Source organism: Hibiscus syriacus, unplaced genomic scaffold, assembly GCF_006381635.1.
Source record: "Hibiscus syriacus cultivar Baekdansim isolate YM2019G1 unplaced genomic scaffold, ASM638163v2 tig00111708_pilon, whole genome shotgun sequence".
Classification (NCBI taxonomy): domain Eukaryota; kingdom Viridiplantae; phylum Streptophyta; class Magnoliopsida; order Malvales; family Malvaceae; genus Hibiscus; species Hibiscus syriacus.
This window is the reverse complement of record NW_024063159.1, coordinates 1,025,793-1,052,472: the sequence shown is the minus strand read 5'-3', so window position 1 is coordinate 1,052,472 and position 26,680 is coordinate 1,025,793. Positions and strand designations below refer to the sequence as shown.

General features: G+C 33.5%; 1 pseudogene; it reads left to right on the top strand.

Annotated features, from left to right (window-relative positions):
* Positions 1 to 26,680, top strand: LOC120168039 (annotated as a pseudogene).

The window sequence follows — 26,680 nt, the reverse complement described above, 5'->3', positions numbered from 1 at the left end:
ATGTATGCCACATTTGTTGAAGTGTCTGTGGTTCATGGTATGTCATTATGCTTCCACTATGGGTTAGATCAACAAGCTGATCAAATTGACAGCCGAACAATGCCTTTCATATCTCGCATTGTAACCGAATCCAGCCTCGGCTAAATACGACCAGACACGATTCGGTATCTCAAGTCATTTTTTTTTCAGTTTTATTGGATCTCATTCAATTATATATTTATTTGATGTTGAACTTTTTTGAGCCATTTTTCTTATTTTCTGTTTTTTTTTTCAAAAGTTCTTGCTGAATTTATGGCGATTGATTTGGTTTTTATTGCTTTTGTGTCAATGTAGATGATAAATATGGCTGCGATCTGTAGTCCAGCTGATTATAATACTCGTCCACTCAACAAGATTTACAGCAATTTTACTGATGCACTTCCTGTGGTAAGTGTTTCTCTTGTAACGGTTTTTTGTGTGTGCCATTTTTTAGTTTCCATTTTAGTTAGATTCATTCGATGTGAGGGTAGATTTGGTTGTTATGCTGAGATTTTCAAGATCGAAGTTGAAATTGATGCTGTGAACTTGTGGTTTTATAGGTGAAGTACTGTTCAGAGAACAACAAGCGTCTGATTCTCTTCTCTACTTGTGAAGTATATGGCAAAACTATTGGAAGCCTTCTTCCTAAATATTCTCCTCTACGTCATGTAATCTTTAACTTTTCCTTTTCTAATAAACTTAATTATTTATTTTGGGAAAAAAGAACTTAATCTATGCTTTGCTTTTAACTGGACGACATGTATGATAATACAGATCATTCGGTTGTCTTTTTCTATATTAAAGATCCGAGGTGTGTTTTTTATGAATATGCTTAATACTTAAGGAACAAAAAATACTTTTTAAAGTTGGTATTGAGCTGAAATGTTATGATATTTGGCTTTAAATGAATAAATCTTGAAATTGGATGGTCTGTCGGTCAATGCCCTCCAAAAACAAACAAACGGAAGCTCATGTGAGGGGTTTATGTGGTTGTTTGGTTCAATGTAATAGCAACTTACTGTGGTAGTTGATGTTTATGAGGTATATATTTAGTCTATCGAGTTCTATCTGCGTGTGGTTTATAACAAGTTACGCCAATTTTATAACTGGATTTCTCCTTATTTCTCCTTTTTAAAGCTAGAGAGCTTTTGTTATTCCTAAACATTTATTGGTGAACCTGTTATGTATAAGAGGTTTTGGGATATTTATTCCTCTACTGATGATTGATATGCTCCTTTTGAGTTTATAAATTTTGTTGAATACAATTTGTCTTCTCTTCTTGGTCAGTCGTATTTACCTGGACAACAACTATGGGAAGCAACCGTATTTTGGTTTTAATTATACCTGTGCTAAAACTAGTTGCTTTTGGAAAAGCTCTATATTCATCGGTTTGCTTCATGAAGCTGAAATGTTAAAGCTATGCCTTCTTTAAAGGACTTTTGTCTCTCAAGCTATCTGCTTTTTGCAAAGATTTTATGCAAACTGCTAAACCTGTTGTCTTAACCGGTTTTCGTCAAAGCACGAAATTTTTACTTGGCGGGAAAACTAAAATGAATAAATAAATGATTTTTGATTTAAAAAATATTTTGGGAGTCGCCATCGACCTTTTTGGGTTAGGTAGGTCGAATACCTAAAAATTATCTTTTAAAAGAGTTTTTAAGAAAACGTCAGTTAAACGATAAATTGATCTACGTTTAACCAAAAATTCATTCTTTTTAAATACAAAAAGGGATTCGTGGTCGATTACGTTTAGGGAATGATTAACACCCCTATAACGTCCAAAATTGGTACTTATTAATTATAAATTGTCTCTATTATTGGAAATTTAAGAATTCAAAAATATACTTAATTCATAATTCTATTATTTCAAATTTATTAGTAAAATTTTAAGAAAATATTTATATTTTTATAAATAAGATATTTATTTACTTAGAAATATCAGAAAATGACTTCTAGGTGCTTTAAGACAACCCATTTCTTAATATTAAAAAATAAATAAATATTAATAAAATATTTCTCTAAAAATAATTAAAATAAATTAATATATATATAATTTATAAAAAAAATTTCTCCTCTCCTTGGCTCGGTCGAGAGCCATTCAACGCCTAGGCCTCGACACCGACCACCGTAAATCGGTGGCCAAACACTCTTCCGATTATCCCACATAAAACCCGAACCTAAAAATTTATCCTTAAAAAAAATTTTAAATCCCGATTTGGGATTAAACTACCAAAAATGAGACTGAAAATCTCAAGCCTTTCTCCGATTCTTCAACCAACGTTTCTCCGGCGACCTAGACTCCAACAAAGAACTATGAACGAGGTAAAATCGTTCCTTTATATTTCTGTTTTTTTTTTCTTACTGATTTTTTTATTTCGAAAAAATAAAATATGAAATACCAAACTGAAAAATAAAGACCAAATGTAAAAATAACCTTTGCTGTATTTTTGTTTATGATTTTCTTTGTATTGTTCTTGATTCCTCTCTGTCTTTACATATTGTTCTAGGGGGTTTTATATCCCCAGTTTACATGTATATATATATATATATATATATATATATATATATATATATATATATATATATATATATATATATATATATATATATATATATATATATATATATTGTTGTTTTCTGATTTGCTGATGAGGATGTTGAGACGTGGACGGAGCTTAGGAGGCCACGGGTGGAGCTGCCGGAAGCTACTGGAGTGTAGAGGGACAACTGGGTTGCTTGCTGTAAGTTATTGGATGGAGGGGGACATTTGTTGTTGTTGGAAGCTACTAAAATACTGTTGTGGTGGAGCTGTCGACGTGGAGGGACAACTGGTGTTCTTCTAGAGGCTGCTGGAACCGTCGGTTGTAGCTGAAACGTGGAAGGGGTTGCTATCAAGGAAAAAAAATGGTGATTACAGCTGCCCCTCTTTGCTCGTTGTTGTGGAACAGGAATGGAGCAAAGACATAAATCACCATTTTTAGCTTGAATTGTTCAAACTTCTAAGCTATAAATTCTTCTCATTATGAATTTTTCACTTACTTCGGACGAGTTCTTCTCATTATGAACTCTTCTACTGGGAATGACGATCCACCTCCTTCTGTGATGGATTTGACAAAAGGTTGAACAATGTTGATGTTGATATATTTCCCTCTGTGATGAGTTGAGCAAAAGGTTGAATAAGTTCTTCAGATTATGAACTTCTTCTTCTTTGGAACTAGTTCTTCTCATTATGAACTCTTCTACTGGGAATGATATTTCATCTCCTTCTGTGATGAAATCTAGCAAAAGGTTGAACAAGTTCTTCTCATTATGAACTCATTCTTCCTTTTCAGATGAGTTCTTCTCATAATGAACTCTATCTGGAAATACTGACCCTCAAAAGAGGTTCTTCTTTCATTCAACTCCATAGGTGATGAATCAAGCTAAAGTCGAACAAGTTCTTCTCATTATGAACTTCTTTTTTCTCTTCAGATGAGTTCTTCTCATTATGAACTCCTTCTGGAAATGTGGATGTTGATCTATCTTCTTATGTGATAGAATCGAGCAAATGGTTGAATAAATTCTTCTCATTATGAACTTCTTCTTTCTTTTCAGATGAGTTCTTCTCATTATGAACACTTCTGGAAATGTTGATGCTGATCTATTCTGTGATAGAATTGAGCAAAAAGTTGAACAAGTTCTTCTCATTATGAACTTCTTCTTCCTCTTCAGATGAGTTCTTCTCATTATGAACACTTCTGGAAATGTTGATACTGATCTATCTCTTTCTGTGATAAAATCGAGCAAAAAGTTGAACAAGTTCTTCCCATTATGAAGTTCTTCTTATTCTTCAGATGAGTTTTTCTCATTATGAACACTTCTGGAAATGTTGATGCTGATCTATCTCCTTCTGTGATAGAGTCATGCAAAAGTTGAACAAGTTATTCTCATTATGAACTTCTTCTTCTTCTTCAGATGAGTTCTTCTCATTATGAACTTTCTCTGGAAAAGTTGATCCATCGAGTGATGGAAATTTATATTTCTAGTGAAACTGTCTCAAGCGAGACGAATCTTGTTTTAAGAAAAACAATCTCAAGTGAGATAAATTGTTGTTTCGAGTGAAACTATCTCAAGCGAGACGTAGTTTGTTTTAAGAAAAACAATCTCAAGTGAGATAAATTGTTGTTTCGAGTGAAATTGTCTCAAGCAAGACGCAGTTTGTTTTAAGAAAAACAATCTTAAGTGAGATAAATTACTATTTAAAAACATCCTGCACTGAAGGTCTTATGGATGGCCAGTATGACTTTTAAATTTGGGAAATAGTTTACTAAGTAAGAAACTTTGGAAATCGTTTTCTTACTATTCAACAATTTCATTTTCAGAAAAGATTAAATGAGAAACTTTGGAAATCATTTTCTCATGCCCCATTTCAAAATAATGTTTCTTTTGTGGATTACGTCCATATATTCTTCAGATGTTTGCGTGATTCTCGTATTTGAGGTTTTGAATTCTACATTCTTCTTGTAGGGTATTTTTCATCATGAATCTTCTTTTTCATACGAGGATCTGGAAAAAAACCTTATGTTTGAATGCAATCAAATGCATCAATGTAATGCATTTTCTTTTATGCAAATGATGTTCTTATGAATGCATAAATGTTGATGCAATCTTTATGTGACTTCAAAATGGTGAACTCGGTCTTCCTTCACTTAATCATTCTTTTATAGGGTTTTCTGCATATATCAGTATAGCAACTTATGCTATCAAGCTTGTATTCCTGAAGAACCATCTGATCAACTTGTATCTTTGTGTCTTCTTTGTTTCATTAAAGTCTCAAAAGAAATGTTTCATTTATGGAAGTATTGTCGTAATCATAATTATGACCTTGATGCCCCTATTTGTCTTTGATAAAACAGACTTTCTTCGTCTAAACTTGCGTAGAAATCCCATAAAGCTTCATCTTTGAAAAGAGAATCTATCATCTTTGAAGAGAATCTATCATCTTTGAAGAATGTAGATGTATATATGCTAAACTCAGCAGAGATTAATTAGGAGAGTAGTGTCTATTCTGATTTGACTCTTAAAACACATCACAAGAAAGATTTATCCTAATTCCCTTCATGTCTCCACATCTAATTGGATCTCGAACAAAACCAATCAGACCATATCATGTCGAGATGTTTAACAACCTATCGATCAACCTTAGTTGGCTCCACTAGTTTTTTGCTGTTAAAATTTCAGCTTCCCTTCTGTGGAAAGAAATCTTCATCATATTTTACTTCTAACCTTGGGATTGAAGAAGACAGACTTTCTCTTGCATCAATAAATGGAAACCATATGATCACAAAATTGGTTCAGTACCATAATAACTGGTTCGTAAAACATTTGACAACACATTCATCTTGTTGTGGCTTATGCACAGATGTTTCGTCAATGAAGCTCTTTGCATAATATTCTAAGATTTTGTATAATGTCACAATACCACTTGAGAAAAAACCTCAGTGGGAATACAAATGGGATGCTGGTGTGTTTCATGACCAAAAAGTTGGTTAAATTCACAAAATATGTTAGTGTCGAATTGAATAATAGACACTAACTGATCTTGATATCATCTCGACAAAGGGCAAAGGTGATATCGATCACGTTTTCTTCCATAATGAGTGTTGTAGGAAGTAGAAACACATCAACTATAGTAGCCATGTACAGAAGAAGATTCGTGGAATTCTTGTTACTGTAGATGAAACGCACATGATAAACCAAATGGATGAAAACTCAGTTCATCCTGCCTGGCAATGATAACCCAAGTAACAACGGGAATAAGGGTAATATATGTAAGCTGAGCCTCTTTCTTCAATGTCATCAATTAAGTGAAAAATGATGTGAAAAACAATTCGTAGCCTCAACAGTATTATTGAAACTAACTGCCAAGAATCTCAAAGAAATATTTTCAATCATCACCGACACACATAATACAAAATTCAAAGCCGAGATTTTGAGGAAATGAACCCTGGATCGACCGTGATGTATCTTAACAAAGAACACGCTGTCATGTGACACATGGTTAAGAAGACAGGGTATTTGAAACCATACTTGTTGAATAGATATTTGTTCAACAACAGGATCCTAATGTAACTACCTGATGAACGAAGCAATTATGTATAGTCAGCTCCACTGTCACTGTTTCACCATTTTCATTCTTCATACCTTTCTATCTCATTGGAAATATTTGCTCAATTCAATGATCTTTCCATGATATGATATGGATCTTCAGCATGCCCCAACATTGACTAATACAAACGTTCAAATACATCAACATTCCTGATTCTGATTGAAAGGGGCTTTCAGCATGCCCCAACATTGGCTAATTAAAATGTATCAATATTCCTGATTATGATTGAAATGGGCTTTCAACATGCTCCATCATTTGTTTCTTGTTAATCTGAGCCTTCAAAATGCCCCGCATGGATTTGTCTGAAGTAACCTTTAAAATGCCCCAACATTTGCTGATACAAATGTTAAAAGTGTGCTCAACATTACTTCTTGCTGAGATGAGCCTCCAAGAATGCCCAAATATTCATATTACTACGAGCCTTTAAAATTCCCCACATGGATCTGTCTTAATTGGGCCTTCAAAATGCCCTCAACCTTCTAAACTGTAAGGCTTACTTTTAATGTTTGTTTGATTTCAATATCATGATCCCTACAAGGTCCAATTTTGACAATGTACAGTTGTGGGTACTTGCGACTTTATCCGTGCCTCAAATCTATTTATCTTGAATACTCTCATTCTGGTGTCACTGAACAACAGTTGTCAAGTAACTTGAGGAATTCTCTCCATGTTGTCACAAGATTAAGAAGTAATCAATCATTCAGATGAAAATGTATGAGATGTGTGCCTCTTCTGAATGAGGTGATCATCTTTTTGGATCTGAAGGGATCTAGTCAGACAGAGTGGTATAAATCGCTTGATAATTAATTCCAGGCTGACACAGTGAACCTTGTTTTTAGTGAAGGCTATTTCTAGAATATACTTTCCCATACAACATGTTGATTTTGATAACTACTCATCTGATTATGAAGCGATCTTTCAGGATGATTTCACAGATATTGATAATTCTTCTGATACTGAGGAAATCCTGAATTCTGATTCTGATGAGGAGAATAAACTATTATACTTGACAAAAATGGGGTACTCAGAGGCTGAGGCTTTAATAGCCATAGAGATGTGGTCCAGATTTATCAATTTCAGAGTTGACAGATTTTATATGTGCTTCTCAAATGACTAAGGCTACTGATGCACTTCTTCCAGTAAAAGATAGGAAGCCATTATACAATGACCCCAATTACAAGAAAAGGTGAAAACCGGGCCATGATTTTTGGAAAAGGAAGAAGCAGAGGAAGCTTGAAAAGAAGCTTCTTAATGAAGACAATTATACAGTTCATCTTCCAAACCCAATGATTGGTTTTGGGGTTCCTACCAAATTAGATCATATAACTCAAAGAATACTTCCAGAAGATGCTATTGAGCCTCCTTATTTCTACTATGAGAATATGGCACTTGCTCTAGTTGGTGTTTGGACTGAAATGTCACGGTACTTATACGATGTAGAGCCAAAATTTGTAGTTTTCGAAGTATTTTTGTGATGCTGCATGAAAAAGGAGCTATATTCATAATCTGCCAATTGAGAACAGATTTCCTCTTATTCCGCTTCCTCCACGTACCATACATGATGCTTTTCCATTGACAAAAAGAATGGTGGCCTTCTTGGGATCCAAGAACAAAGTTGAACTGTTTACAAACATGTACAGGAAGTGCCAAATTGACAGAAAGGATCTGTAAGGCTCTTGAAGCTTATGACGATGAGCCACCTTCGAGTGTCCAGAAGCATGTTTTTTATGAGTGCCGAAAATAAAATATGGTATGGGTTTGAAGGAATAAAGTTATTCCACTTAAATCTGATGAGGTGGAAATACTTCTAGGTTTCCCTAAAAACCATACACGAGGAGGAGAATCTACTAGAGACATGTTCCCCGGTGGTATCAATGTCCTGTCTCTTTTCTCTGGGATCAGTGATGTAGAGGTTGCCTTCTACTGTCTTGGTATACCTTTGAAAATAGATGCGCAAGAACTGAATGGTGATCAGTTGGAGCAATTAATGATGAGATTTGGTGAATTCGACCTTGTTGTTGGTGGCATCCAGTGTATCACCCTTACCGGAAGAAATAAACATCATCGGGATGAACTAGAAGATCTTTGCTGGTGCATTTTCTTGTAATGACTGCTACAGTGACTGCCTCTTCTGCTGCTTCAAGATACACACCACCATATCTCACTCTTCCCGAACCATGGAAATGTTTAGTTCAAATGGGCTATAAGTGTAAAATCTGTTCCAATGTCTTATTTTATGCCATAAGTTCTCAATTTCAAGTTCAACAATCTTCTGAAGGATATAATGGGTATAATCCTGACAAGGAAAATGATCGACATGGAAGAAGTAGCAATGATGTACCAAGACTTGAGCAAGTATCGCAGTATAACCCGAGTGCAAGTGGGGGACTTGTTCATTCCCATAATACACTTTAATAGGACTTATAGCTCTGTGATGTAATCTTCTAGAGAAAATGGATTGATGACTGGGGAAAATAATTTGTATGGTGATGCTTATCGCCCTCAGCATGAGATAAGTGATAATCTTTCTTGATGGATTGCTAATGATGTCACAGGAGAGCGTCACAAGTTCAATTCTCCAAACTTTCTGGCTTCTTGGACCACATGCTTTCAAGAATGCTTTATCATTCTGGCCTGGCTTATTCTTTTTCTTCAATAGAGGTAGAATAGACAACAATTTGCTTTAAGGACCTTCCTTATTTGAGACTATCCTGCTTGAAAATATTTTTCCTCATTTCTTTATCGAAGAATGAAAGAATTTTGTAAAATTTTGCCTATCACAGGTTCACAATAGAATCAAATCATAAGCATGAATTCAAAGAATATCAAAAGAATCAACAACTCTTTAATGTTTAAGAATTATAGCTATTTGACAAGTATCAAGATTTATGGGTTAGTTTCAAGGTGGCTTTCCTATTTTCTATGGTTACATCTTAGTGAAGATGTCACTCATCTCTCACTCTTTCTGAATATTGTCACATGCCTCACTTTAAGGACTTGGTATTTTAACCGGATGTGTACAAAATGACACAATCTAGCATAACGGTTACTAGTAGAATACTTCTATTTCAATTCTCTGAAATCTTTCATTTTGACTCATCTAACCAAAGTAGTGCGAAAATATTGGTCTAAAAATGAAATTTCTGAGTGCTCGTGTAAAGTTGACTATAACAGGTGTTTCTTAACACCCTTAGTCCATTTCTTAACACATTTACCATTTTGGCTAGCTTAGTTCAGCTTTATTGTATATAATAATATAATCACCTTATCAGGCTAATTGAAACTTATCCATAAAGCCGGGGCGATTAACCAATTTCTCTAGAGGGACAATTTTATTGTATATAATAGTATAATAGGTTAGTTGAATATTATCCATAAAGCTGGGGCTATTAACCATTTGCTCTAGAGGGACAACTCAAGCATAACAGGCTAACTGAATATTATCCATAAAGCCAGGGCTATTAACCAATTGCTTTAGGGGGATAACTCAAGCTTTATTATATAAATAATAATATATCATGAGTATCCAAATCCAATTTCTTAAGCTTGTTAAGAAGAACATGTTATAGTCTAGGTGTTTTGGTAGAATTCAGAAAATCTCTTTGTTAGAGTTCAATTTCCAAGCAACTGACTTAAACTAGATTTACCTATTTGTAAAAATTATTTTCATTATCGAATGTCATCAATAAAAAATATTCTAGTCAGTTTTGTAATGTAATACACCAACGATGCCCCATGTTGTACGCTCCTATATAATAATATCAAGCCTTTTTGTAATTCCTTTCAATAGGAGAAGGCTATCGCATATTCGTAATAGGATAGTGTTTGGGTGTATTTCTTCTGAAGTAAGGTCAAGGGTCCTTGTTTTTCTGGTTTTCAAGATTATAACTCTAATCATGCAGAGTTTTTTAATCCAATTGATATTAAAAGAACTACAAGATTGCAAAATTAATTCAATGCTCATAACCATAAAAGCAACACAAATTTATTTATTGCACAAAAAAGAGAAGAAAGGAACAAAAAACATGTGCAAACAAGATGCTGAAAATAGAAAAATACTATAGTGGTAGATAACAATTTCCACTTGTTTATTTTATCTTGCTCTATCATTCCTCGAATGTCGGGTGTGTACTTGGTCTAGGATTTTCATCCTTATTTTCCCCCATTTCCTGATCGTTTCTTGCGTCAAGTCATTTGGATAAACTTTCAGATAAATATCTTCTTCCTCATGAATAGTCCGCATCATCATCTTTTTCTTCTCTGGCTGGAAATTAAGCTTATTTTTAGATTCGGAACAACTTTGTTGAGTTAATCGATTGACAGAATCGACCAAGAGGGGGTGAATTGGCAATTAAAATTTTTTGGAAGCTTTTGCAGAAAATTGAAAGTAATTGCACAGTGATTTAGAGTAGTTCGACTTTATCAACCAAAGTCTACGTCCACTACCTTAGCTATCCACACTAAAGATTTTCCAACAAATTCACTAATTTGTTCTTTCTTTTGAGGCCAAAGAGATAACCTTACAACTCCCTCAAGAATATACCCAAATTCTTGAGAACACTCTTTTCTCAAAGAGAATATTACAAATTTGCAAACTTACAAGAAAAACCTCACAAGGCAAATATGTTTGCACAATTCTAGAACAAAGAAAGAACACTCAAGAATAAATAAAATTGAGCACAATAAGTGTTCTCGAAAGCAAAATGAATATTGAATGAAAAATAGGCTTGAAATGCTCAAACTTGAGGTTTGATGCTTTCTCTTTGATTCTCTCTTGATTCTAATTGCTTGATGTTTCTTGTTTTTTATCAATGGCTTCTAAGCTTGCTTAAATACACCTTGAATCACTTCTGAACGTTGGGGATCATTAATGAAGTTATTGGAGTCGTTTAAGTGTGAAAACAATTAATATTTCTGCTTGAAGCGTGGAGGGAATCGATACCCCCTCATGGGGAATCGGTTCCCTAAGTGTAAAATTCAAATATTCGATCGTTGAACAGTGGGGGGAATCGATACCCCCTGGGGGGAATCGGTTCCCTCCGAGCATTTTGTTTTTCTCAGAGCAAAACCATTTAGGGGGAATCGATTCCCTCTGAGCAATCTGGAATTTTTGGATTTGAAATGGTTCGGAATATTTTGTAAATCGTTTTGAAATTATTTTAAGATTAAAGCTTAATTTTACACTTGAGTAAGGATTTAAAATGAACTTTGAAATACTTTGAGTAATATTTTGATATTCGATTTAATACATCGAATATGCTTAGAAAAATCATTTTCAAAATTAAAATTCTTTTAATTTAATTTGTTATATCGAAACATCAAAATGTTTTCAACAATCTCCCCCTTTTTGATATAACAAAACATTTTAAGATTTTCTAATTTCAAAATGAATTTTGATTTTGAAAAATACTACTCCCCCTTACTTTAACACTACTCCTCTTCAAAAACGCTTTTAACATTTCTCTCCTTTTTGGTTAAATAAAAAAGACTCGTAAAAGATTTTAAACAAGGTTTTGAAATCATTTAGTTAATTGAATATATATATAAACATAAGCTGCTAAGAACACAATTAAAAGAGAGGTTAGCCATTAGTTTCATAATCAATATTTATAAACATGTAATGGATAATTGGTCATATATGTCTAAAGATACAAAATAAACACGAAATCCAAATCAAATGTATTAAACATAAGTTCGAACAACAAAAAATAAACAATCCAAAAGCATTCAAAATATTTTAACAATAAATTCAATCCAAACAAGCAAAGCAAAGATCAAAGTTCAAGCATCCGTGGGAGGATCGGGAGGTGGGAAATGAGCTCGCATAGCTGCCATTTCATGAGTGAGTTCATTAATACGAGCGTTGGTTGCTTCATTGTTTGCACACATCTCCTGGAGAATTTCCAATTGTTGAGCTTCCATAGTCGAGAAGTGAGATTCTATGGAAGTGAAGCGAGAATCCAAGGATGCATAACAGAAATCAAATGTCTCCATACATTATTGAAAATATAGAGGCACATGATCTTCTTGCCGAGCTTGTTCCTCGTGTTGTTCCGGCTCATCGTCGGCTTCGTCAATATCTTGCATTAATTGTTCAAGCTCGGGATCATCATCAGCTTCTGGTGGAGCTTGAGAAGAGCTAGCTCCCGGAGTATTTTCAGAAGATCGAACCCATTCACCGGTGTCCTTATTCTTTATCCATCCCGCTCTCATTAAGGAAAGAAGATTAATTTGTTTCTTGAGAGAAAAGACGACATCTAGACCTACTCTAAGCCCATCTTTAGAAAATAGATTACTCAGAATGCAATCGTAAACTAGAGATGAATAGAGTTTCTTATTTGGAACTTGGTTTACGATTTCAACAATTTCAGCAAAAATTATCTCAGGAAGATTTATTTTAATATTGTTTTGGAAACAATGTAACCACCAAAGATCTAAAGCACAAAGAGTAGAGTAACGACCTTCGGATGGTCGAAACCACCAAGAAATCATTAGATGAAGAAAACGATCATGAAGATCTAAGACACTCGCACTATCCCTTCTTTTATAACGAGAACCTAAAAACTGTTTTTCATTTGATATACCATCATTATCTAATCCTAAATCATTAGCTATGTAAGCCGAATCAAGATGGAAGAATTGTCCTAGGAGATAGGAACAAACTATTATGGTTTTGGTTTGAGCTCGGTTTTTAACACAAATGTCATTAGAATAGAATATGCGAACAAGTTGATGGTAAACTATAGGTTCAAGGTCACAAAATTTATAAAATTTCCACTCTTGTAGAAGAGGAAGATATCTAAAATCGATATATATCATAGCTTGAAGAGAAGGGTTACATTCTTCTCTAATTTTATAAGAATCAAAATATTGATAATACCAAAAATGATGATTTCTAGGACCAGGATGATTGAAGCATGAGTTTTGGATAGTCATATTAGGATCAACGGGATTAGGAATAGGAATTTTAGGAATAGGATGAGGATTTGGAGGTGGATTTGGTTGTTGGTTTGAACGACTAGATGACGACCTAGCACGTTTAGGATTTGACATGGTGTAGGAAATCGGAATAGAATGGATAACCTGCAATTTAGAAAACACATGTATGCAATTCAATCAATCCTAAAACTCAATTGAGTTCTCAATATTTCAAGGTTCTCTTAAACTAATCCTAATGGGCAAAGTTTTTGAAAAATTTATTGAAAAATGAGATTTTGAAAATCAATATATGTATAGTTTTCATAAAAACAACATAATTCAATCAAAACACAATAATTTGAAAAATATTTTTTTTTATTTCAAAAATTTCAAAGAATTTTAGAAAATTCTTGTGTTTTTGATGAAATTAGTTGTAAAATCTAGTTTCTAATCACTAAACAATCAATGCCCGATCTAAAGTTCAACCTAGAACTAACTAAAACTAGTTCTAAAATCAAAATTTGATGAAATAGAAGTTTTAGAAAAATACCTTAAAGAAATTCGGATTTGAGTGAGATTAGATGAAGTTTGCACGATTTTGTTGATTCCAACATGTTTAGATGATGATATTTGAAGAGAATTCCGATTAAAAACGTTGATTTGAGGAAAAATGGAGATAGGGAGAGAGTAGAGAGGGGAAGGGCGGCAAGAGAAGAGAAGAGAGGGTTTTAATATTTTGGGTGTTCTGCCCGTGTTAAAAACCAGAACCCCAGGGGGTATCAATTCCCCTAGGGGGAATCGGTTCCCCTTCAAAGGGGGAATCAGTTCCCCTTCAAGGGGGTATCGATTCCCTCTACCCTATAATTAAAAAATCTGTATTTTAAACACTCAAAATGCTAAATTAATCTTCTCTAGTGGTATTGGTAACTCATATATAAAAAATTAATTATGTTCAATCAATCAAATTAATCCTTAAACTACATTTGAACATAAAGTTAATTTTTTTCATCAAGAACCATAAACTCCCCCTAACTAATAGCAATGAATGTAATCAGAAATTACTATTATAAGCATTTTTCATTTATTCTTTAAAATGCCAAAATTATTTTAAACACTTAGTGAAGATAGGTCAGTTAAACCTAATTCTCTCATAAGTGTCCAAAAACGTTCCTTGTCTAAAGGTTTTGTAAATATATCCGCTAATTGATGCAAAATATCAACAAATTTTAGAACTACATCTTCCTTAGTGACATGGTCTCTAATGAAGTGATGTCTTATTTCAACGTGCTTAGTTCTAGAGTGTTGGATGGGATTTTTAGTGAGACAAATAGCACTAGTATTGTAACACTTGATAGGAATTGTACCTACTTCAATTCCATAATCAAAAAGTTGTTGTTTCATCCATAAAATTTGATCACAACAACTACCAGCTGAAATGTATTCGGCTTCAGTGGTAGATAATGCAACACACTTTTGTTTCTTTGAAAACCAAGAAATCATCATATTTCCAAGGAATTAGCAAGTACCATAGGTGCTTTTCCTATCTAATTTGCATCCTTCATAATCCGCATCAGAAAAGGCATGCAAGCTAAAGCTAGAGTCTCTAGGATACCAAAGTCCTAAACTAGGAGTGTCCTTAAGGTATCTAAAGATTCTCTTAACAGCTAGTAAATGTGATTCCTTAGGACATGATTGAAATCTAGCATATAAGCAAACACTAAACATAATGTCTGGTCTACTTGCAGTTAGATAGAGCAAAGAACCAATCATTGACCTATATAATTTAACATCCACACATTTACCTCCTTCATCCAAGTTAAGCTTTGTAGAAGAGCTCATTGGAGTGTCATGAGATTTCTCATTTTCTAGTCCAAACTTCTTGAGCATATCTTTGACGTACTTAGCTTGATTGATGAAGATGCCATATTTTCTTTGCTTGATTTGGAGTCCCAAGAAAAATGAGAGCTCCCCCATCATGCTCATTTCGAATTCGCTTTGCATTAGCTTAGAAAATTCTTGGCAAAGAACATCATTAGTAGAACCAAATATTATATCATCAACATAAATTTGAACTACTAATAAATCTTTACCTTTTTCAATTAAAAAGTTTGACAATCTTTCATACCAAGCTCTAGGAGCTTGTTTTAAACCATAAAATGCTTTTGTCAATTTAAGAACATGATCCGGAAATTTTGAATATTCAAAACCTGGAGGTTGTTCCACATACACTTCTTCTTTTATAAAACCATTTAAAAATTCACTTTTAACATCCATTTGATATAGTTTAAATTCATGAAAACAGACAAATGCTAATAACATTCTAATTGCTTCCATCCTAGCTACGGGAGCGTATGTTTCATCATAGTCTATGCCCTCTTCTTGAGTATACCCTTGAGCAACAAGTCTAGCCTTGTTTCTCACTATATTACCACTCTCATCAAGCTTATTCCTACATACTCATCTAGTACCTACAGTAGATTTATTACTAGGCCTTTCAACTAATGTCCATACTTTACTTCTCTCAAATTGATTTAATTCTTGTATAGCCATAATCCAATGTTCATCATTTAATGCTTCTTTAATATTCTTAGGCTCTATGCATGAAATAAATGCAACATAATTACAAATATTTCTAAGAGAAGATCGAGTTGTTACCCCTTTTGATGGATCCCTTATAATCTCACCATTCTTGACATAGTTGTACTCTCTTGGATAAGATACTTCCATTTCTTCAATGGTTGGATTCTCAAGAGGATCATGAGTTTCCTCATCTTTTGTTTCTTCCTTTGATGATGATTCTCCAACGTCATGTCTAACGTCATTTGTATATATAATACCTATATCATCATTCAAACAAGAATCCTTCATCGGAAGGAGATTATCATCGAAAACAACATGTATAGACTCTTCTAAAGTTTGATTTTTCCTCTCAACAACTCCATTTTGTTGAGGGGTTCTAGGTGCTGAAAAATTATGGCTAATACCATTAGAATTACAAAACTCATTGAATCCAAGATTTTCAAATTCAGTTCCATGATCACTTCTAACACTAGTGATAGAGTAACCTTTTTCGTTTTGGATTACTTTTGAAAATATGATGAAATTTTCTAATGCTTCATCTTTAGTACTTAAGAATAGAACCCAAGTATATCTAGAATAGTCATCTACCAAGACAAATGCATATTGTTTCCACCCAAGCTAGTATTCCTAGTTGGCCCAAAAAGATCTATACGGATCAATTGTAATACTCTACTAGTTGACACATCATTAATGGATTTAAAAGAAACTCACTTTTGTTTTCCTTTAGCACAAGCATCACAAATTTTATCATTATCAAATTTTAGTTTAGGCAAGCCTCGAATCAATTCTCCTTGAACTAACCGTTGCAAAACACTTATGCTAGCATGTCCTAGTCTCCTATGCCATAACCAACTATCATGCTCATCCTTAGCAACTAGGCATAAATTAGTGATTTTTATAGAGTCTAAATGCACCATGTATATGTTTCCTATTCTATGACCAACAAGCATAATCCTATTAGATGCAATCTCAATGACTTTACAACCATTAGTTTCAAATATGACATTGAATCCCTTATCACATAATTGACTAATACTCAAGAGATTATGCTTTAATCCATTCACATATAACACATTTTTAATTTGTATGGAAGAGGTATTACTTATTGTACCTATACCTTCAATGTGACCTTTTGAATCATCCCCAAAAGTCACTTCTCTTCCATTTTTGGCGTTAAGCTCTATGAACCGATTTTTGTCCCTGGTCATATGTCTCGAGCATCCACTATCAAGGTACCATGAATTTGGATTTGTTTCCCGTGCCTTGTAGCAATGCTCATTTTCCTACAAGCATAGATTAATTTCTATTTTTTGGTACCCAAATTCTTTTGGGTCCATATTCATTAGTTTCTAAAATTCTTGTCCCCTTTGGTATTCATTTATAAAGGACATCCTTATCTTTAGTAGTAATGAATTCTTTAGGAACCCATATACTCCTAACAATTTTATCATTCAAGGTTCATTGAGGACTTCTATGATTGTAGCTTCTAAAACTTTTCTTAACAAAGTTGGATTTTGAATTCTCATATTTTTCAAAACTTTTTGTTCCAACCTTATTAAAAGAAGTTTTAAGATCATCAATCTTCTTTTGATGATCATCATGAACTTTTGAAAGTAAGTTATGCAAATCAGTATTTTTCTTTTCAAAATCATTAATTTTGATTTGCAATTCTTTGATATTACTTTCAAGCTCATTGTTGGTCTTGGATATAAGACTATTTTCGTTTTTCAATTTTGAAATATCATTTTTGTATTTTGAAAATAAAGTCTTATAATCCGAAGCCAACCCATTATAATCCTCTAATAACTTATCATAAGATAATTCATCCAAATCGAATGAGTTAGAGGTTACCTTAGAATCTTCCCCGATAGCCATCAAACACAAGTTTGCAACTTCTTGTTCCTCTTCATCGAAACCTTCTTCATCGCTCCATGTAGGCACATGAGCCTTGTGCTTCTTTTTGGATTGACCCTTTTTCTTCAATTGTGGGCAATCATATTTGACATGCCCCGACTTTCTGCATTCATAACAAATGATCGGGTATTTCTCCTTCGATTCAGTTTTGAAACCTTCATGACGTTTGAATTTTCTTCCTCGGTTGGGCATCATCAACTTTCTGAATTGTTTGGCAAATAATGGCATTTCCTCATCATCGTCATCTTCATTCGAATCACTCTCATCTTTTGTGGATTTGAGAGCAACTCTAATGTTTTTCTTCTTCTCATTCTCCTTTAGTGTCTCGTCAATCTTATCGAGGTCCACCTCATCTTCAAACATCATTTCATGAGTGAGGAGGGAACCGATTAGTTCTTCAAGAGTTAAGGACGTTAGGTCCTTAGACTCGATGATTGCCGTCTTCTTTGATTGCCATGATTTTGGAAGGGAGTAAACTAACTTCCTCACAAGCTTTTCATTTGAAATGATCTCTCCATATGATTTGAGACCATTGACAATCGTTGAGAATCTATCTGTCATAGCTTTGATATCTTCATTTGGTTTCATCCTGAAATTTTCATAGCTATGCGCTAGAATACTAATTTTAGATTTCTTTAACTCATCGGTAACTTCATGAGTGACTTGAAGTTTATCCCATATTTCTTTGGCGGTTGTACAAGATGAAACTCTTTCGTATTCATCTGGTCCAAGAGCACAAAATATGATATGGATGGCTTTGGATTTGAGCTGGAACATTTTTGTCTCTCCTTCACTCTACAACCTTGGATGAGTGAGAGGCTTGATGTATCCTTATTCTACGACATTCCATGCTCCCATGTCATTTGCTTGAATGAAGTACATAATCCTATTTTTCCAATAGGCATAGTTAGCCCCATTGAAGAAAGGAGGCTTGTTGACAGGCATCGAATCGAGATCGGAGTCGAAGTTTGAAGTAGAGGCCATTGATGACTTTGATTATCGATGTAACTCTTCCCGAATCGACTCAAGAGGTGATTAAACCTTTAAATGAGTTAGGCTCTGATGTTAATTATTGAGTTAATTGATTGACGGAATCGGCCAAGAGGGGGTGAATTGGCAATTAAAATTTTGTGGAAGCTTTTGCAAAAAATTGAAAGTAATTGCACAACGATTTAGAGTGGTTTGACTTTATCAACCAAAGTCTACGTCCACTACCTTAGCTATCCACACTAAGGATTTTCCAACAAATACACTAATTTGTTCTTTCTTTTGAGGCCAAAGAGATAACCTTACAACTCCCTCAAGAATATACCTCAATTCTTGAGAACACTCTTTTCTCAAAGAGAATATTACAAATTTACAAACTTACAAGAAAAACCTCACAAGGAAAATATGTTTGCACAATTCTAGAACAAAGAAAGAATACTCAAGAATAAATACAATTGAGCACAATAAGTGTTCTTGAAAGCAAACTGAATATTGAATGAAAAATAGGCTTGAAATGCTCAAACTTGAGGTTTGATGCTTTCTCTTTGATTCTCTCTTGAATCTAGTTGCTTGATGTTTCTTGTTTTCGATCAATGGCTTCTAAGCTTGCTTAAATACACCTTGAATCACTTCTGAACGTTGGAGATCATTAATGAAGTTATTGGAGCCGTTTAAGTGTGAAAACAATTAATATTTCTGCTTGGAGCGTGGAGGGAATCGGTACCCCCTCATGGGGAATCGATTCCCTAAGTGTAAAATTCAAATATTCGACCGTTGAACAGTGGGGGGAATCGGTTCCCTCCGAGCATTCTGTTTTTTCATGGAGCAAAACCATTCAGGGGGGAATCGGTTCCCTCTGAGCAATCTGGAATTTTTGGCTTTGAATTTGTTCGAAATATTTTGTAAAATCGTTTTGAAATTATTTTAAGATTAAAATTTAATTTTACACTTGAGTAAGGATTTAAAATGAACTTTGAAATACTTTGAGTAATATTTTGATATTCGATTTAATACATCGAATATGCTTAGAAAAATCATTTTCAAAATTAAAATTATTTTAATTTAATTTGTTATATCGAAACATCAAAATGTTTTCAACAAACTTTTACTAAGGTGTTCATAAAATTTGATACAAGTGTTTGAGGTTTCTTCATAGTTGCATCTTTCACATTCATTCTTAAACTTGTGGGCCAGTCTCGAATTACCTCTCCTTTTACTTCTTTATCATTTATAATTAGAGAGGTATTGAAAATTGAACGCTTTATCTTTGGCTCAAATACTTTGTTTTCCTCGTCTTCAGCAGCATGCACTTCACTTGTTTTGATACTACCAACTCCATTTTGGGATTTGATTCCCAATTGTTTGACCAAAACAGACTGATCATCTACTTCTATGATTCCCTGAACCAAAAGGTCTTGAACCCGTCGTTTGAAGTTACCACAATTCTCAATGGAATGTCCTCGGGCTCCAGCATGATAGTCACAAGAGAGTTTCTCATTATACCAACTCGGGTATGGAAGCAACAAAGGCTTAGCTCGATATGGAGTAATAATCTGGGCTTGGAGCAACTTGTGATATACCTTGCTGTATGAAACTGAAGGAAAACTAGGTAGATTCTCCTTTGACATCACTGTCTCTTTACAATTGTTTACTTTGGTTTCTTGAAGACCATGTGAATGATAACCAAAATGTTTGCTTTGAATGTTTGACTCTTGAACATCATGATACAGACAATAATTCGAAAATTTCTCTTTCTCGACCAGTTTTGAGCTTTTGAGAAGCATAGGTTTCCCATCTTTAAAATATAGCAACCTTTCTGTGATGAGGTTTTAGACCTTTAAATTCATAACCCTACAATTCTATGTAGAGTGGCTAAACTCTCCAGAATGATAATTGCATGAATTCTTGACACCCTGCCAATCTGGACGCAAATAAGTATTAGGCCTTGGAGGAATTGGTGTTATGAGGTCATTTTCAAAAAGAAATGGTAATAAATCTGAATATGAGATTGGATTAGGAATGAGAGGTATCATTTTCTTTTTTCTTTTCTTAGCTTTCTTCAATGGTCTTTGAACCTCTTCTATACTTCGCTTCAGCTTGATCTCTGTCGCCTTTTCTGGGAGCCTTATTGGATTTCCACATCTCTTGACAAGTTCTTGGTCATTTGTTTCTATTGCATCAGCTACATCATTCATAATCTCATTCAAATCTTTCACAATAGGATCCTCTAAGGGTTTCTCTCCATGGATCACAATATTCACCATATCCATTAGTTTTGTCATTTGCTCTTTTGAATCATCTTGGAATTTTTTTGCTTGATCCATCATCTCTTGTTGAGTCTTGATAAGTTGCTCTTGTAGTTTCTCGATTCTGCCAACCCTTGTTAAAATCTCATTCATGGTTATTATCCCTCTTTAGGAAGACCAAGTTAGCTCCACTTTGATTTTAAAAATTCTGTCACGGAATTCTCCACAAATTATTCCACGTTGTCATGATTAAATGCATGTAAAATAATTTGAAATAAAATATAATTATGCAAAGATGCAAATGCAAAAATGAAAATGTAAATACAAACGTAAAAGTGCAAAAATGCAAATGCAAATGTAAATATGTGAATGTAACAATAAGAATGCAAATTGTGCAATACAACAGCAAACATAAAAGTATAAATGAAAATACAAAGATACAAAATGCAAATGCATGTATGAAAAGGTGTTACTCAATAGTGATCATCTTAGAACAGATTTCATTGAACACAAAAGTTTCCGTGCATCAAACAAAACTTTTACATGTAGGGAACAACTTTCAGTCCTAAATTCAATAAAACTTTACATATAGGGGATAACATTCTCTCATAACTTCTCTAAAGCCAAGTTAATCTATCAGCTTATGGGCCATATTACTTGGCTGGATTGCAGTTTCTTCCACGACCTTCTCTTTTTCCTTCTGTATCAGTTCTCGGATTTGCTCATTTTCCCTTGTAAGAGAACCTTTTTGTTCAAAAAGTTCTTGGAAAAAATCTTCATATAGTTCATTTTCAATTTGGTGACTCCTGTTATCCACTCTTCTGGGATGTTTCCTATGCCAGCATTTTGAAAGGCTTGACTGATCTTCTGGAAATCTTCATGCATGGTTTCCATTTATGTGCTCAATTTCTTGTTTTGATCCTTCAAATAACATGCTTGAGCTTCATAAAAACCTCCTTTATTCTGAATGCCCTGACTGATGCTGTTATCGTAGACTGCTTTTGGTATCAATCTGGGAAGATCATTGTGTAATACGTTTGGTATTAATATAACCGGCTCTTTGTGTGCAGAACTCCCCTCGATCCTTGGAGTTTCTTCAGGATGTCTTTCTTTGGCTGCATCATATTTTGTTTGATTATAAAACTTTTTGTCCATTTATGAATTCTTTCCAATTTGATAAACAGTCTTTCAAGTCAACACCTTTTGGTTATGCTATGATCATGCAATGTAAACAAAAGAAATCAATATAAACAAGTTAGAGCAAAACAAAATGTATGAAAAATAAGAAGAAAAATAAAATGGTTAGTACCAATTAATGGAAAGACAAAAAAAATTCTATCTATCAAGGTATAAATCCTAACATCATGCTTTCTAGTTCCATGCTTTGTTTGGAAAAATTAACCTAACTGCATGATTACTAGTTCGTAGGCATTTATTTAGAGAGAAAAATAATAAATTAAAAGTTAGAACTTATTTCTCCTTTGTGTACATCTACGGACAGGGTTTTAGTATTATATTAGATCAGGAGAATTTCTAGGGTTTATTATATGCAGAGTTTCAGTTCTAGGAGTAAAGGTACTCGAACTGTCCTTGTTGGTGCCCCCTTGGGCTCCCAAACCCTCAATCCTAGTCCATTACGGACTTAAGCGGACTGAGTTCAATTCGAGGGGACACATTTCTCTATGCCTGACATGGAGAATAAATTCTCACGAAGACATAGAGCATATGAACCCCAAAAGTTACTTGTTAGGTCTGACACGGAGAATAAATTCTCACGAAGACGTTGCTTTCACTCCCACTTAAAAGGGATAAACTTGATTATAAAGCTTATGTTATGCAATGCACGTGTTGTGTGTGAGGAGAAATATTCAAACATATGACAAACAAATAAATAATGAAATTTAATACATGAAAATAAAATTAAGATATTAATAAAAAAGAATATATAAAATATTATGAAAATAATAAGTATATATATAAAAAATTTGAAAGTAAAGAATTATAAATTAAACAAATGAATTTCTAATTTCTAATTGATAGAGACAATTTATAATTAATTTCAAAGCTTGACTATGTCCCCAGCGGAGTCGCCAAGCTGTTGTAACCGGTTTTCGTATGGGCGCGAAATTTTTACTTGGCGGGAAAACTAAAATGAATAAATAAATTATTTTGATTTAAAAAATGTTTTAGGAGTCGCCATCGACCTTTTTTGGTTAGGTAGGTCGAATACCTAAAAATTATCTTTTAAAAGAGTTTTTAAGAAAACGTCAGTTAAAAGATAAACTGATCTACATTTAACCAAAAATTCATTCTTTTTAAATACAAAAAGGGATTCGTGGTCGATTACGTTTAAGGAATGATTAACACCCCTATAACGTCCAAAATTGGTACTTATTAATTATAAATTGTCTCTATTATTGGAAATTTAAGAATTCAAAAATATACTTAATTCATAATTCTATTATTTCAAATTTATTAGTATAATTTTAAGAAAATATTTATATTTTTATAAATAAGATATTTATTTACTTAGAAATATCAGAAAATGACTTCTAGGTGCTTTAGGACAACCCATTTCTTAATATTAAAAAATAAATAAATATTAATAAAACATTTCTCTAAAAATAATTAAAATAAAATTAATATATATAATTTATAAAAATAGAATATTTATTTATTTAAGTATATCAGAAAAGGACTTCTAGGTGCTTTAAGACAACTCATTTCTTAATATAAAAAAATACATAAATATTAATAAAACATTTATTAAAATAGATTAATATATATAATTTATAAAAGTAAAATATTTATTTATTTAAAAATATCAGAAAATGGACATCCAGTTGCTTTAAGACTGCTCTTTCTTAATATTGAAAAATAAATATATATTTAAAATATGATTATTTTTCTTAAAAGGAATTTATAAAATTAAATTTATAAATAGGATTTTAATAGAAAACAAATAAATACTACTTATTTATATATTTATATGACTAACTAATAATAACATAATAATTAAAGTAATAATTTAAACTTATTGAAATTGAAATAATAATAATATAAATTAAATTGCAATTTAAATAGTGATTGAAATAAATAAAATTAAAATAACAGGAATAAAATGTAAAATATTAAAATTTATAGCCCTTATTCGAAGTATTATGAAAATATAATTACTAATAGTGTAATTAACCCTAATTATTAATTGGTGATTGAAATAAATATTAATTAAATTATGGGGGACTAAATAAGGTATTTGACCTAAAATGTATATATACATATATATAAATAGTGATAAAAATATAAAAATTAAGGGACATTATTTGAAATATCATAAAGCATAAATATTATTAGTGTAATTTAACCTATATAATTATACGGGATTAAAATTAAATTTGTTTAAAATTAAAAGGATTAATCATGATATTTTACCTTAAGTATATATTAATTTAGTGACTAAAATATAATAAATTAAAATTTAAATGCAAAATTAATATGTTCAGAAATAAATTTCAGTGACTAAAATGAAAGGAAATGGAAATTAGCATGCAAAAATCGAAATAAAATAAATAAATAAATAATCGGTGACTAAACTATAAATAGACATATAAATTAGAGGGATTATTTCGTGATTAACCCTTAAAATAAATGAACAAAATAAGAAGCTCCTAAAAATCAGTGACCTTATGTGTAGTTTACTCAAAAAATAAAATGATAACAACTCCCACTTTTTTTTCTTTCCATTTTCATTTTTCTCCTTTCACACTCTCCTTTCTCTCTTCTTCTTCTTCTTTCAACTCAGCAACCCAAAGCTCTCCTCTCCTTGGCTCAGTCGAGAGCCATTCAACGCCTAGGCCTCGACACCGACCACCGTAAATCGGTGGCCAAACACTCTTCCGATTATCCCACACAAAACCCAGACCTAAAAATTTATCCTTAAAAAAATTTTAAATCCCAATTTGGGATTAAACTACCAAAAACGAGACTGAAAATCTCAAGCCTTTCTCCGGTTCTTCAACCGACGTTTCTCCGGCGACCTAGACTCAGACGAATAACTATGAACGAGGTAAAATCGTTCCTTTATATTTCTATTTTTTTTCTTACTGATTTTTTTTATTTCGAAAAAAAATAAAATATGAAATATCAAACTGAAAAATAAAGACCAAACGTAAAAATAACCTTTGTTGTATTTGTGTTTCTGATTTTCTTTGTATTGTTCTTGATTCCTCCCTGTCTTTACATACTGTTCTAGGGGGTTTTATATCCCCAATTTACATGTAAATATATATATATATATATATATATATATATATATATATTGTTGTTTTCTGATTTGCTGATGAGGATGTTGAGACGTGGACGGAGCTTAGGAGGCCACGGGTGGAGCTGCCAGAAGCTACTGGAGTGTAGAGGGACAACTGGGTTGCTTTCTATAAGTTATTGGATGGAGGGGGGACATCTGTTGTTGTTGGAAACTGCTGAAATACTGCTGTGGTGGAACTGCCGACGTGGAGGGACAACTGGTGTTCTTCTGGAGGCTGCTGGAACCGTCGGCTGTAGCTGAAACGTGGAAGGGGTTGCTGTCAAGGAAAAAATGGTGATTACACCTGTGGTGATGCCAAGAATGATTTAATGTGATTTACTTGTTTTTCTCCTTTAAACTTTAACTTTACTTCTGTGTTATTGGTGCTTTTCCCCTCTCATATTGATGGGTGATATTAACATGCTCCTTTGCGAATCTAACACATTCTGTGATTCATTTGACAGGATCCTGCCTACTATGTTCTTAATGAAGATACATCTCCATGCATTTTTGGTTCAATCGAGAAGCAGAGGTGGTCTTATGCATGTGCTAAGCAATTGATTGAGAGGCTCATTTATGGTTAGCATCTTACTAAATAACCTGGCGCCTATGGATGCTTGAAACAATATTAACTGACTTCTTTTTTATCATTGCAGCTGAGGGGGCTGAGAATGGCCTTGAGTTCACCCTTGTGAGTCCTTTTAACTGGATTGGACCCCAGGATGGATTTCAGTCATGGCATTGATGGTCCAAGTGAGGGAGTTCCAAGAGTTCAAGCATGCTTTAGTAACGTTAGTTGAACTCCTCTCCCCATTCTAGGAAGTCTAGTGGCAATCTATAATTTCCCCTTTCAACTTTTTTAATAGTCTTAATTTTAATGGTAATTTCCCCTTTTTTGGTGGTTAGAATCTCCTACGCCGTGAACCACTTAAGCTTGTTGATGGCGGTCAATCTCAGAGAACTTTTGTTGATGATTGTGCGTATTAACTATCATCTTGCCATATTTCTCCCTCCCCTCCCCTCCCCTCCCCTCCATCATCTCCACGTTTACTAAACTGGTGGTGTCATCTGTGCAGGAAAATCCAGACAGGGCCAATGGCCATATTTTTAATGTTGGTAACCCAAACAAAGAAGTCACGGTTAGGCAACTTGCTGAGATGATGACTAAGGTGAAGCACATGGTTCCTATTATTATATTATTTTTGTTTACAGTGGTGCATTGGTTGTATGTAATTTATTGGGCTCTTCAGGTCTATGCCAAGGTTAGTGGAGAATCTTCGCTGGAGTCGCCAACAGTTGATGTCAGCTCCAAGGAATTTTATGGCGATGGTTACGATGACAGCGATAAGAGAATTCCAGACATGACCGTAATAAATAAACAACATGGTACTGCTGCGCTTTCTCTGTCCTCAGATAACCTTTCGATTTTTCTCTTGTAATAGAAATTTGAGTCTCCGATCAATGTTTAATACTGCATCAGGTTGGAACCCGAAGACATCCCTGTGGGACTTGCTTGAATCTACCCTAACCTATCAACACAGGACCTATGCCGAGGCTATTGAATAA